This window comes from Lepisma saccharinum, chromosome 29 (genome assembly GCF_977018435.1).
Source record: "Lepisma saccharinum chromosome 29, izLepSacc3.1, whole genome shotgun sequence".
NCBI classification, from domain to species: domain Eukaryota; kingdom Metazoa; phylum Arthropoda; class Insecta; order Zygentoma; family Lepismatidae; genus Lepisma; species Lepisma saccharinum.
In genome coordinates this window covers 26,765,260-26,781,477 of record NC_139257.1, presented here as the reverse complement: position 1 = coordinate 26,781,477, position 16,218 = coordinate 26,765,260, and the positions used below count along the sequence as shown (strand labels likewise).

Genomic DNA, 16,218 nt, shown 5'->3' with positions numbered 1-16,218 from the left:
TGTGAATTCAAAGCAGGGTGTTTTTCATGAGCTTGATTCTAGACAGGTTGATCTAAATCATGAAAGCCATGAAGGGGTAAGTCGACCTAGTGTTGGTTACATTCCGCATGACTACGGTAAAAGTAGACACCTTTCGGGTGGAATTTCTGATTCGGAAACTGATTGTGATGTCAACTCAGTTCATGATAGTACATGCGTAGATGATGGTCCTTATTGTAATACTAGACTAGCTAATAAACGAAATAAGTTAAAGCATGACAAGTCAACTAGTAGAGTTGGACGGCATGTAAGTAATACATCTAAGTTGACTCCTCCGACAAGTGTTTCAAACGTTAAACATTCGGAAGTTGATCCGTCGAGAGATACATTCAAGGTTAGGTATAAGCCAAAAATCAAACCACAAGATTTGAGGCATTTTCCTCATTTTGATTGTGTTTCTTCTGATATAATACCATCCGAATTTATAGAAAAGGTAGAGGAAAACCTGGAAATTTACAATATTCATGAAAGTGAATATTTGACTTATTTACCTAAATTACTCACAGATTGTGCGCGTACCTGGTACATTGAAAATAAATTAAAGTTTAAGTCTTATCCTGAGTTTAAGACAGATTTCTTATCCCATTATCAAAACGATAGATGGAAATCTGTAAATTTGACTAAAGTGTTAAATTCTCCTTATGAAAAGGACAGCAAGGAGAACTTATTGCAGTTTGCGAATAAGAATTACAAAAAAAAACTAAAATCTATACAACCACATGCTGACGAAGCACATCTTATTGCTCAGTTATCTTCGTTGTTACCTTACAAAATAAGTGAACACTTGGTGGTGAATAATATTCATACACTGAGACAAACATTGCAGGCCATAGAAAATTTTCAGTCTTTAAAAAATAATCCAATTAGGTATATGGATTTTAGTAAAACTTTTGGTAACCAAAAGAATAAATCTAAAATAGCTAATGTATCTATGATTAAGGAGCACAATAACCAAGGTATGTCTAACAGAAAAGAGCTAAGAAACTCGAGGTATAACAATGATGTTGGATCTGTTCGTAAATCCTATGAGAATGGTAGGACATGGGTAAATAATGATCAAATTTCTAGAAGGGTAAATCTTGGTTCGAGGCAGGAAAACTGTTAGATGCTCCTGATACAGGAGGTGTCTCGAGCATCAAAGTGGTTGAAAATCCTCCTTTTCCCAAAGCTCAAAATAATGCACACTCAAGTGAAATAAATAATGATCATCATTGTGATTTAGGTGAGTTCGTTCCTAAGTTAGGAGATCATCAATTACTTGGTGACAGTATGTTAGTAAGGTATTCTAACAGTATCTTAGGTTATAGATGGAATATGAATGAATCTGCTTCCAGATTCATAGGTTTGTGTGTCTCGGGACAAACCATTGAAGATCTTCATAAACGTGTGTTAAGTGTTACGAAAATTTCAAACAAAATATTAATAATGATAGGCACCAATGATTTAATTAGGAAACGTAGCCTAGAACAAATGCAAGTATCTTTCAGTAAACTCATGATTACATTGAAAGGTAAATGTGCTGAGATCTCGATACTGTGTTTGCCACCTCTTCCTAAATATATGTCATCTCCTCATGAAAATTTTTGGCAGACATGGAATAATTTCAATTTATATTTGATGTCATTACACGACGAGTTTAAAGTAAAAGTATACAATATAGCGCCTTTATTCTTCTTAGAGAATGATTGCATAGATAACTCATTGTACCAGAAATTCCTTGGTCACCCGTCCAGAGGTAGAGTAGATATGGTACATTGGAATTATGCGGGAATGACTAAGGTTAAACAATTTTTGTACAGTATGGGTTTTGGCTGTACACCTTGTACATCTAATGATAAAGTGGGTAGAGATATAAAAGTGCAAGCTACCGTGCACAATGTCAATGTTGGTCATTTTAGGGATGCAAACAGCATTGATAGTTATCCCGATGAGGATAACGTTTTGTCTTTGCGGAAAAACTAACAAGCGACCTTTGTTTTAATGTGGGTGATGAAGGTCAAGTTAATAATCCCACTACTGATAACATTAATCTAAGTAAATGGGAAGAATTGCATTACAGTGATGGGTATGCATCAAAAGAAATTCCAACACCAATTAATGCTCTCGGCAGTAACACTCTTACTGCAAAATTAAAAGTTTTAATATTTGATAAATTTTATACTGCTCTCTGCGACACTGGCGCAGAAATTAGTCTGCTTTCTAATACTATTTGGAAAGAAATTAATATTAAGGCCAGTAGACCCAGGCTCACACCTGCGGACAATGTGAGATTGGTCGATTTTTCGGGTAATAAGAAAACCAAAGTATTAGGTATGGTTAAACTTATCATTCAAATAAGTAATTTGCAATGTTACGTTCAGTTTTTGGTGGTTCACAATTTACAAGTGGATATCATTTTGGGATTAGATGTGTTATATGCACTTCAAGCATCATTAAATTTTAAAGATCAAACAATAACATGTGGCTCCGATGAAGAACGCACTTTCGCGCGCTTCATGCCAATTGTTGAAGATAGCAATAATTTGTCTTATTTTGAATGTTCTCATGTCAATAAATATAATGGCTTTGAGGAAAAATCCATTAAGTTTAAAGATTGTATGAATAGGGCTGATTCACTTACAAACGAACAAAAAACATTGTTCATAGAGTTACTACTCGAATATCAAGAAATATTTTCTAATAAGCCTGGTTTGTGTAACGATTATGTTCACAAAATGGTTTTAGATACAGATCTACCTATTGTAGGCAAAAATTATCCTATACCTTTTGCTTATAGAGATCAAGTACGTGAACAAATAAAAATCATGCTTGATTGGGATGTTATTGAGTTGTCTAATTCAGAATATCTGTCTCCACTTTTAGTAGTTCCTAAATCTGGGGGAGGTATCCGCTTATGTGTAGACCTTAAACGAGTAAACCAACATGTTAAGCTTATTCAAGTGCATCCCATAAAAATACAAGACTTATTGGTAGAATTCCAAAATTGTAAATTCTTCACTTCGGTGGATCTATTGAATGCTTTTTGGCAAATTAACCTGCATCCTGACAGCAGAAAGTATACTGCGTTTATGTTCGAAGGTATCTTGTATCATTTTAAAAGGGTTGTATTTGGTTCAGTGAATGGTACAGCTGTATTCGTCGATGCGTTAAATCGTGTGCTTAAGGACTGTAGAGATTTCGTTGTAGTTTATGTTGATGATGTTATCATAAAGTCTCAAGATTTTGCATCTCACATAATGCATGTAAGAACAGTTCTTGAAAAATTGAAGCAGGCAGGCATGACATTGAAACTTGAAAAATGTGAGTTTTGTAGATCAGAAATTAAATTTTTGGGTCACATTATTACTTCGCAGGGGTATAAGAAAGATCCTAAGTATGTAGATTCCATTGTCAATTTGCCTGTGCCCAATTCAGTTAAGCAACTGCAAAAAGTCCTAGGTTGTTTTAATTGGTTGAGTAAATACATAAAAAATTATGCCATCATAGCACAACCTATGTATGACTTATTGAAGGCTGGTAAGAAATGGCAATGGAATGACCAAGCTTCTACAGCTTTTAAAATACTAAAAGATAAAGTTAGTGAACAAGTACTTTTATCTTTTCCTAATTTTTCACACACTTTTTATGTACAAACTGATGCATCAATAATAGGTGTTGCAGGATACTGCTATCAGATGATAGATGGTATTATTAGACCTCTCGGTTTCGTGAGTAGATTGCTCAGAAGTTATGAAAAATCATACACTTCTACCGAGTTGGAGGTTTTAGCCATATTGTTTACTATTGATAAGTTCTGTTCTCTGTTAAAAGGCAGACATTTTATTATCATAACTGACCACAAGGCACTTACCTGGTTAGAAACGGCGCACACATGGAATGCACGTTTAACTCGTTGGTTTGTACAATTACAACAGTATTCCTTCCAGGTTCAATACTGTAAAGGGTCGGAAAATATAATTGCTGATGTTCTAAGTAGAACATTTCCGATGCAAGAAGGCCTCTTGTATCATGTAAATTCTTTGCAATTTAAGGAAATAGTAGAACCTTTCATTGATATAGAAGATTTGATAATAGCCCAAGAAAAGGATGAAGAATTGAAGGAAATTAAGCAGTATATTTTGCACTCCTCAATTCTTAATGATAATCCAAGAAGTAGAACTTGGAATGAACGTTATCTTCTAAGAGACAATATTTTGTGTGTTAGAGACTTTCACAACGTGCAAAAAATTAGAATTTGTGTTCCAATTACATTGGTAGGTTCAATTTTGAATAAATTTCATGACTTATCGGGACACTTTGGTGCTAGTCGTACACTTTCTCAAATATATAAATACTTCCAATGGAAAGGTATGAAGAAAGATGTACAACAATATGTAGCAGACTGTGATTTATGCATTCGTACTAAACCGAACAAGCATCCGTCTAAACATTTAGCCAAAGTACACATTACCGACAAGCCTGGGAAAATATTGTTCATTGATTTACAAGGTCCATTCACCATGGGTCCTAAACGTGAACGATTCTTATTTACCATATTGGATGCAGCATCCAGGTATTTGGTGGCATATCCAGTGACAAACAGCAATGCTGTTACGGTACTGAATAAATTGTGTCAAGTATATTTTGTTCATCTGGGTATTCCAGAGAAAATAATTTCGGATAATGGACCACAGTTTCGTTCATGTCTTTTTAATACTAAAATGAAAGAATATGGTGTCAAACTTATGTTTACTCCACCTTACCATCCTTCATCCAACATGGTTGAACGATATCATTCGGAACTTAACCGTTTAATGAGAGTATTGTGCATAGATAACCATGCAAAATGGCCACAGCAAGTAACCATGGCTTTGCATTGGTTAAACAATGCTATCTCCTCACAAACTGGTTTCGCTCCAATAGAATTAAGGTTAAATAAAGAGCCTAACCTACAAATAGGAAATGTCATATTTGATGTTGGTACACATCAGTCATGGAATGACAAACTGCTTATGGCTCAGATTAAAAGTCATGCAGCTAGATCCAATAAGTTAAACAAATTGAATAGTAAACACCAGGATAAAATATCAATTTCTTCTGGAAATCTTGTTTTTATCAGAAATAGACAAAGAGATATGGATGATAATCCAATTAAAAAATATTGTTTTCTGTATGAAGGTCCATACTTATGTATAAAAAACTTTGGTGACTCTCGTATATCTGCCTTACGTTGCAGTGATGGGATTCTTCTGGAAAACATTGCTATAGAACATGTAAAATTATGGAAATGTTCCACAGACAAGAAAATTTCTTGGTTGAACACTTTGCAAAATGCAAGTAGCACACATAAAGATGTGGTGCAAAATCTACTTGAAGCATTAATGCAAGAAAAGGATGATGTTTCTTCATCTGTCATTACAGATGTGTGTACAGTTTGTTCTTGAAACAAACTTACCATTATTGAGGTTAGCCAAAGTCGGTAGTACACCTCGTACAAGAATTTATAATGTGCTTAAAAACTCTGGTAGTTATTCCATGCTTTTAAAGGTTGGCCCGTAAGTGGTAGTATACCTTGTGCATGAAATAAAAATATTTTAAGGTTGATGACTCTTGTGGTTCTTCAGTGTTAATGAGGTTGGCCTAAAGTTGGTAATATACCTTCTACAAGAAGTAATACTTTGTTAGATAACTCTCGTAGTTATTCATTTTTCTTATGGTTGGCCTATAAATGGTCGTACTTTAAATACATTTTCTATTATAGTAACAATATACATTTTGTTGTTAGGATTTACCTTGTGGATTCTGAGATACTTAATAAAAGGTGAAACAATTCAGTGCATCAAATTCACGCTTTAGCAATATTTGTTAGTTAAACTGTCTTAGCATATAATTTCATATATATTTATCTAAGGTACAAGTTACTCAAGTTTTTGTTTATGATACCTAGGGAATGGTACCATGTATTCAAATGCTAATTTTAATGTGAATTATTTTGAGTTATTTGATTTCATAAGCAGAATCAAATACTCACAGTATGTTGCAAAAGGTAAGCAAACAGATCCATGAGTTGATCCGAGCTTGTTGCACATGCTGACATGCCATAGAGCATAAAAACTTGGGGTAGGTTCACGTAAAGGCAATAAGTAAGTCCTATAGTGCCACTCATGAAACTGAATATGAAAAATGTTATTATTATTTTTTGTCAATATTATTGAGCAGTAACCATTTTGTTTTAAGTGGCGAAGATTGACAAAAAACTTAAAATGAAAAGTGTATAAATTTAATTAGCATAGAATATTGGATGGTACATTTTCTTCACAAGTTGAAACTTTGCTAAAGCAATTTCTTTTTGTATGGTTGGGTTAGGTGAGTAAGACATAATTTGTACTGGGCAGATGAGTAGTACTGGAACGTTAAGATTGACTTCATGAAATGTTTCGCATACTTAATAGTACCTGGCTTTTTGGGGTATTGATTGCTTAAATTAGTAACATTTACATCTAGTAAATGGTCATGCTCCTTGAAATCACAGTGCATACAATAAGATTAAGCTCCAAAATACTGATTTAATTTTCAATTGAAAGTTTTCTCACGTCCACAGCAGTGTGAATTTCCTCTCAACAATGTTTTCGTTCATAATAATTAATATGATAAATGTAACACATATGTTGGTAGTGTTGAGTCAAATATAATTTAAATATTTAGTGTAAATGTATGTTACATAGTAAACAAGCAAACTTGTGATATGATAACTTTGCAAGTTGTTTATTTCAATATTGTGTTTTTTTTGTGTTTGTCAATATGTAATGAGCAGTAACCATATGTCTTGAATGGTGAAGATTGACAATAAATAATTTTGAGCAGTAACCATGTTATGAATGGTGAAGTTTGTGAGTATTCTGTCATATTAACGCTAGGTTATGTTAATATTATGTTTTGTATTCATTTAACTAAAGTGTTGTTGTATAATATTGTGTAGCTCACTTTACTAGTAATCATGTGGCTACAAATGTGTCAACGTATTAATCTTTGCTTTTATTTGTCATTTGACATATAATATTCGATATCTTATTGAACTTCACCATAACTTTGAAGTTTGAGCTTCATATTTAATATGTATTAACTTATGTTATAAGGAGAAGTACGCTTTAGAACATGCTAAGACGTTTTACTCTAATGATATCATTGTCATATCGAAACATAAATGCACGCTAGCTTCACACACTGCTGTATGTTATTGTTTCCTAACAGATATCGAATTGTGTTGTATGGTTACTCTATTCTTTTAATTATCTTGGTTTCTTCGATATAATAGATCATATTTTAATCTCAAATGCTGTTATAAGTTTATAAAATTGTAAACAATAGTTTGGCGTGGGTAAGCCCATTGGGCGCCAGTATGACGGTATCAGAATGAGTACCATCATAATGTGAAAAATAAAATAATTTTATCACTTGAAATATACGATTTGAGTTCGTATTTGGTAGTTTATATTTGTATAAATTTAATTTACATCACTTTGGCTTTGTTTTAATTGAAGTACGTATGTAAACTGCACGTATTTAAAATATTTTATGTCTCAGCGATGTAACTTGGTTAATGAACTATCATGAAAAATTGCCAATTTATGCATAATCACAAATATGTTTGGTTTCAACAGCTTTTATTTGCTCTTTCATTACTATATGGATACAAACATGTATTTAATATGTATTACTAACACGTACAAACCATTTAAGATAAGTTTTGGCAGAATTTCGACGATAAAGTTACGATTTGTTAAAATGAGCGCCTTGAAGAGTAATCCTAAAAATGTGAAGTAATCCTAAAATTGGAAACATAGCCAACTCACATAAAGGGAAAAATCTAAGTTGTGCATAAATAACCTTTTTCCCACCAAAATTGTAAAACTTAAAATTACTGAAAAAGGTAAAAAGAAAATACATAAACATGTGATAGAATATTGTAATATCTATTTTATTGTATCTAATTTATTTTACATGCGTTTTCATGTATAATATCTGTACAATTCAATAATTGTCATTTGAAAAGTATTCGCAAGTTTGTATTCTGTGCTGAAGGTTGTAACAGTGTGAGTTTGGAGACACTGCTTCATCTTTAAGATCACGGACGACTAGAATGGAGTCACTAAATATTTCGGAGACCTAAATTGGAAATATTTTATGTAAAACAACAAGATTTGTCCAGAAAAGGTGACAAAAATGTCACAAAAAGAGCAGTAATGGTTTTTCGATCTTCAGAAAGGCCGTGAAGAACCTAAAAAGTGAATAGGACATTAAAAAGTGACCGGTCCATAGGACGTAAAAATGGCAGCCATCTTATCTTCATAACGAGCCAACAGATAAGTATTGTGGATATATATGTAGCTACATAAATGAAAGGCCTAGTTTGTTAATATACATAAAGTGTGCACTCTGAATGTGGAAAATCTGTTAAACGTATAAATACACATAATTCGTCTTGGATTCTACTGTTCATAATCGAGCGTTTTGGTGCCGATTTTCTCGTTAAAATCTACGCAAGATCGGAAGCAATTATACATGGTATTAAATTGACTTGAAGCAATAAATGTGAAGACAAACGTGTAATATGTGAAAAAGTTAACGTAATGCAATATTTATGCTTCATTATATATATATGAATGTGTACTGAATTTATGTATGAACTTGAAAACTCAGTTGTTTAATTTGTTTAAATACATCGTTCGTTAACACTTGATTTTCGTAATTTTCCTTATATTTTCAAAAGTGAACAATTTATTGTGCCAGTAATTTTACAACATATAAAATCTTAAACTTGAATTTCTCGTATCTTATCATGTAAAGATTTAAAACCATATTCATTATTCCTTTTTAAAGAAATATATGACCGTGTCATTCAGCAAGCCGAGGAAGAGTGTCATACAGTACTCAACGCAAGTCTAACATAGGATTATACTGGCTGTGAGTCAGGACGCCAGAGTTTTCAAATGCAGTCCAGGTTATACTACGAGGAAGTAAGGAATAAATCAATCAAGAAATATCATAAAGTTCGAAGATAATAATTAACTCTCATGACTAATCTAATACAAGCTAGTTCAAATTGTGTTGATTGATTGAGTTGGTGTTTGAAGTCCACTTTATGCACAATAAGGCTAATCGGGACGGGACCTACAGTTTAAAGTGGGATCCGAACCGCTATGTATCCACACCGGGTCAAATTGTGTTAATACTACTTGAGGTATATTTATTAAAACACCCAGGCAATTTTTATTTCAAAAATACAATATTGCATTCATTCTGTCACAAAATTGGCATGTCAGTATATAATGGAATGGCCCGTAGGATAATCATGACGATGAGGATTTATAATGATTACTTGAAATTGACGAAGGGACACTTGCAAAAGAACACCCTTGTCCAAAACAGGATTTGAACCTTTAATTTCTGTAGCTAGATGCTCGTCCACCAGGGAGGCACTCATATTATACTCATGTTAACAAAAGTATTATTTTGTTTAGTCAACAGGTGATACATTTTTGGGGGGGCTTCAAATACATTTCAGGGAGATTATGCCAAAGAGCCCCTGACTAGATATCTTACTTGTTTGGAATGCATGCACAAAATCAGTATTACTTCCAAAATTCTTATGCCTCAAATCAGTACTAAGTTCGACTATACAGCTTGCCACATGCGATGCCCGATGACATCACAGGCAGAGAGAGAAACAATGCTGAAGACCAATGACGTTACCAGAATTCTTGGCTACAGTGCCTTCGGTAGAAGCAGTTTCAATGGAAGGGAAGCGGATTGGCTGTAGCAGTCACGTGACTCTCCATTGTGTACCGCGCATACGGAACAATGAGCCGTCGTATATGGCGAGTTGTATTGGTTCCTATTTTGGTTCCTAATGCTTTTGAGTGACGTAGCAGTTTCAAGATCTCAAACAACAACAGCGCCATTATATTCCATTAACTTTCATTCTCATATTTCTTCCCCATGCATGATATCACTGATTGTGTCATTAACATGGATTTGCATTTCATCATTAATAATGTATACGTAGTCCCTGAGCTTGCATTAGTATTTATTTAATCAATGGCCATGCGAATTGCTGCAAAAGCAATGTATTTCGATTCTACTGTTCGTCATTATTTATAACAAGGTTTGACCATTACCAGTAAGAGTGATTTCATTGGAGAGCACAGGGACGTCCCTTTGTGCCACGTTTAAGTCGCAAATAACTATTCGTTTCACTTTAGTTCAAGCGTGGAAGACACTTTTTCGTTTCGCTCTTGTCCGCAGATGGCATGACAATCGTTCATATCAATCTCCAAACGTTTTTCTTCTACAGTCCAACTTTTCTCGAATGTTTGAGCCAAACCGTCAAGCCACCCTTCTTTTCCGCTTTCGTACTTATTCATTCAAAGTCAAGAACTTCTTTTAGACACATCGCTTTTCAATTTTTGATTAGCCCACTCTTAAAAGCATCTCTTCGCGTTGCTCTGAGTTTTCACGTTAAATTATTCGAAGAAATTTGGACGACTACATCCATTTATATTTGGAAAGAATTTCGCTTAGAAAGATATGGAAAAGTACACCGTGAACACATGTATTCGATTGAAAAGTTTGCAATTAATTTCTCGCTTTTGAGATGCCATGATGGATGTATATTCTACAAAGAACTTCTTACACAAAGAAGAGAATTAATTACTCGGCTTTGTGAGAATGGAAAATTGCTTTGACGAATAGAGGCCTGCATAGTCTGCCTTTAACCTACCCACTGCCCGCTTGCCCGCGAGGACAGGTATACCTGCTCGCCTGCCCACGGCAACAAGTCGACTTGCGTCTTTACCCGGGTTATTGGTCTTCAAGGCGCTCTGCGCTTACAAGGTAACTGGGCATTCAACAAGACCCGGGCGCCTGCAAAACCTGCTGGAAGGAAACAGCCCTCCGGCAGCGTGTCGCTCCAGGTGTTTCATCACCACGTGGACGGCTGCAGCCAGTGTTGCCTACTTACGTAGCTACTAAATCCTACGAAGTCCTATGACGAGCTCTCTCCTCCAAGGAGAATTTATATACTTAGCGATTTCAGTTCAGCGTAAGCAGTTTTTATCTTATTGCCAGGAAATGCATGCAATATTACAGTTTAATTTATCTAAATGAATGATCGAGCAAACAAAAATCTCCTCACTGAAAACTAATTGTTTTTCATTGCATGGTGCCTTAACCAGGCACGCAGTGGAGCAACCAGAGGGGGGCAGGGGGCATTGCTTACAACCTTGGACGGAAATTAAGTCTAGCGGAGGGGTCAGGGTGGGGGTCAAACATTAAAGCACAAGAAAAAACAGGCTAGCAGAATTAAATAGTAGCAGGGCTAAAGGGTACTCAAGATGGAATTAATTTTCATATTTTTCTTGCATTTTCCTTCCAGACGGCCAAGGGCACCTGCAGAGGGGGAATGGAGGGGTAATTGCAACCCCTTGATTTCAAATTTTATGAAAGTAGAAATATATTATAAAATATTATACAGTCTCATCAAGTTCAATGCCGTAGCAAAGGGGTAGCGGGAGACGGTCCTGAGCGCCAAGCGATCTAAGTGAAAAAAATTTTAAAACAGAGAATGCTATGGCGGCCCGTGATATTATTTGCTATTAATATTGGTTTGTTACGAGTTGGATGAATTGATTATGTAATACGTCGCTCCATATGAAAAGAAAATATTGTAGATGGAAATTTTACATGTCATATGTATGTACATTCGGAATGCATTTATCATGCACTTTCTTTCTTTCAAAAACAGTTTGTGTGCTTGTTTTCCATTATTAACTAATGTGAAATTGACGTGTTGAAAAAAAATACTTCTAATCCTCTGTTTCAACACAAATGCGTGAGAACCGACTTCTACCCCCTTTTTGCATGATTTATGAGGATAATAATGCCTTTCATGCTACTTTATTACTATTATTGTGATTGTTGTTGTTGGCACGTTTATCCAAGTACTTGCCCCCCCCCACCCCAAACGAGGGTAACGGCAATGCCCCTGGCTGGCTACGGCCCTGGTGTTCGCAGTAAAACAGTGTGTTGTTCGACTCGCAACCTCAGCGTCGAACGTGACATGTTTCAGTCCTGCCCTATATCACTATATATACGTATATTGGTTGTTTACGACATATACTTATGGATCCTGTGCCACGGAAAACCTATTTCAATGTGTGTGTGTGTGTGGGGGGGGGGTAGCAACATTCGTAAATCTCATTTCATTGGTGATGTGGCTTACGAAGCTTTGAGTTCCCTTTTTGAAATAGTGAAAATCTATTGCAGTTGGCAACACTGCAGAACGGTGTGGGCCCGGTGCAGTTTCTACTCGAAGCAACTACGTCATGCAGAGGGAGGGGTCTGCAGTTGATGGAAAGAACGAACTGAGACCTACTAGGTATCGTAAGACTGCGGGTACCCGGCGGGTCTACAATGCCTGCCAGGAACGATCTGGGCAGGTGAACAGACAAGCTGCTCAAGCGGGGGTGTTGCGCAGGTTGCATGGCATTTTAGGAGCGATGTCTCGCGAACGGGTCTGCTCCAGGTCTTGTGCAGGCCTCTGTTGACGAATGAACTAACTTCCATAAAGAAGGAAGATCCTTGTATTTACAAAGGCCAGCTGTGTCACAATATTACATGGATTTTTGTAAATTCTTTTCATGTGTACGATGCCGAATTATAGCAATTTTTTTAAAACAAAAACGATTAGTGTATATAACACTATAAGGCGATTCTCTACGTGATGCACGGGACATTCCGCACATGGTTAAATGAGTCTGGTATGCTGGTTAATTGATATTGCACTGATCTTTCATATTCATTGTTTTAATACTGGATGGTTGCTTACCGTATGCCAGGAAATATAATATTTTCTCAAATTAACAATGCAAAATTAAATAAAAAAGCTGGGTGATGCACGGGACTCAGAAAAACACGCGAGAAGCACATAGTTCTTTCTAATTGATTATTTCTGTGATTTGAAGAAGTTTCAGGGTACCATATTTAGACACAGTTTGCTACAGGCTTTGTACTACAATATGCAATGAACAACATTTTTATATTTATAAAAACAATTTTCTTAATATTTTTTTTCTTGTGTGACGCACGGGACATTTAATATGTGATGCACGGGACATTTTTCTCCCTTATGTTGTCACTCCACTGCAGGTGATGTCTGGTTCCATAAACTCTTTCAAAAGGTGGAAACACTTTTTTTAAAGTATCTCAAGGACAAAAGATTTGGTATTTTAAGCCCTTAAAAAAATTACCTCAAAAATATTCTACTATCTGTTATTTAATTCTGCATAATGGTATTGCAGATTTTCAGATAACAGGGTAGGACTAAACTCCTATATCCTAAGGGCCTTCCCGATGGCGCAGTGGTAGGATCGTTCCCTTGTAATCAAAGGGGATACCCAGTGGAGGTACATAGTGCTTCCAATCCCACTTTAAACTGTAGGTCCAGTCCCGATTAGCCTTACTGTGCATAAAGTTGACTTACAGCACCAAATCAACCAACCGATCCTATATCCTGTACATTGTTCACAGCTGCTTCAACATTCCAGGGTGAATGTCAGACATATCTTGTGTGCTAAGATACATAGTTTAAGGAAAAAATACTGTTACTTGGTTTGTTGGTACTGTGTATGAAGCAATTGATCCTAAATCAGAGACCATCACCAATATTGATGAAGTTGTATGGTCGAATGAACAAACATCTTCAGAATTCAAAAGTTCAAAGCCCTGTTTTTGCAAGAACTTTCTTGCAAATACAGAAAAACATTAATCCGGAAGTATTTTGCAACTTCACATGGGAAGGGAGTAGTAGATGGAATTAGCGGACAAGCAAAATCACTTATTCGTACTCATGTAATGCGCAAATGTAAATCTACACCAATTGTACAGACTAGTTCAGATTTTTCAGGAGTAATTAGAAATTTCATGCCCAAAACTAAAGTTATTTTGATAAATGAAGAAGCATTTCACGAGAGAGAAGTTGGGATGATGCTCAGCCAATTGTAGGCACCAAATCTATACATACCATAAAAGCTGTTCAAGGTAGATATTTATATACCCCTGATAACGCTCCATCTCCGTGGCGGAGTGGTTAGCAATCGTGCTACGACGCCAGCGGTTCCGGGTTCGAATCCCGTCTTGGGCATAGGTGTTTGTGAGTGTCCATTCATGGATTTTATCATCACTCATCACCATCTTCGCTATTAGCCAAAAGTGGCAGAAAAACCAAGTAAATAAACCAAACCAAATCAAATTTAATCAAACCAACCACTGGAAGTGGCCTTTGAAGACTAATAAGTTATTGTACCCAACCAGGCAAAAAAAGGCCTCCTCTCATAGTTTATTCCAGAGAACAGTTCAAGCTTCAAGATGTTATGCTTTGAAGTGTGATGCACGGGACACAAAAATTATTTCCACTGGTGTTTCAGTGGCTTGAATGAAATTGTAATAATTGCATTTCCAGTACTTTATGCTGTGTATTGAAAGTATATTTTAGTTTCGAAATGTTTTTCTACAAAAAAATCTTTCTCCACAAGAAAAAAATAATATTTTGCGTGATGCAAGAGACAAGGCCGCGGAGTACCTTAAAAATGCCAGTTTTGCAGATGTATTAAAATACTAGTAATTCGTTTATTTCCATATTCAATATTCAGCTAAGTAACCCTTTATTTGATAAATAAAAATAATTCAAATATGTTAATTATATATATATCTATAAAATATATCCGTACCTGAGATAAAGTTTAAGAGTTTTTCACTTGTAAATTGACCTTCAACTTTACAGATTTATTTTAATGTTTTCTAATTATTTACCTGTTTTTTGTTTTTCATGATGGTTTGGATTGTACTCTATGTAAATATCATGAATACATAATTAGTGCGCGTCAAATCTCCTTCATACGGCCTTGAACGACTGAACAGCACCAGCGAATCACAGACGTGCGGCGTTGCCTAGTTCCGTGACAAGGCGTTTTTCTCAACCACGCTGTCTTTTTTCCGTGTGAGATTTCGACATGGCACCGCTGCAATGCGCTGCTATTGGCTATCGCTATATGCAGGAGATTTGACGCGCACTTTATTTCGTTATTTGATATCCTAGTTTCACTTTTCAGAGCATTGCCCTATATCGTAAGTGTATATGTCCACTATCTTTCACATTTTCCTCCTTTCTTATAATTCATTGTTGCACATTCGAGTTGATTCAATCACTCATTGTAATTATCTAACTTCCATCTTTGTTTTAATCATCCTTTACACCTTTCTACTTTGTTAAAATTAGTTTTATCCTTTGTCACTGGTGCTGCCATCTGTTATTGGCTAAGTTAAACATTTTCCCTTTATCGTTCCTATGGACACGTAACATGTAATGAGTTTTTTAAGCATAAGTTTTCAAGCATGAGTTAAAAATTAAGATATATAGACCACACTTGAACTAAATATAAATACGTTATGTCATCATTTCATTATGACAGCACGAAACATTAGGAAACACTTGATTCTTAATCGTCCTAACGCTCAAACAAGTGAGGAACAGTAAATGTAATATAATTCCAAAGGTAACAGACATTTTAGAAGCAGTTTCATTCATATTTTATATCCTTGCACATGATTTATGAAACATATAATGAAAAATGTAACTCAGGAAATTTACAAGTAGTAGTCTTTTCTTCTTGCATAGCAAAATTTCTTTAAATATAATCTGCCAGCACTATATAAAAATAAACTTGAAGGTAACAGACTGATTGGCAACTTGTGAATCTGGATTCTTCTGAATCAGAGTTAGTGGAATAGTACCTGATGAGGTAATTCTTGACAGGCAAATTTTAGAGTTAGAAAAACATGTATTGTATATTCGCAATCTAAAGATGTTCTTTGAAAATTGTACAGTACATTGCTCTTCACTGATATGTAATTTTGACCTTCAATGTTGATGCTTTTCTGGAATTACACTATTAATTTTATTTAACAATATACTGAAAAAAATAGAATCATTACAACTCCACTGGCAACACTGCAACGAGGGTGAAACGTAGCTTGGGGCAAGGAGCCGAAGTTTGACCTTGAAAATTTGATTCTAGCGTAGCTCTAAAACTTGGAAAATGCTCTAGATCTCAGCTGTTTTATTAAACCGAGAGAATCTCTCAT

The 16,218-nt window shown here is 35.3% G+C and overlaps 1 protein-coding gene across 1 annotated transcript in view; it reads right to left on the bottom strand.

Moving 5' to 3' along the window:
- Nucleotides 1–16,218, bottom strand: part of LOC145981446 (calcitonin gene-related peptide type 1 receptor-like) — a 280,055-nt gene that overhangs the window by 140,218 nt on the left and 123,619 nt on the right. The gene's annotated exons all lie outside the window — the stretch shown is intronic.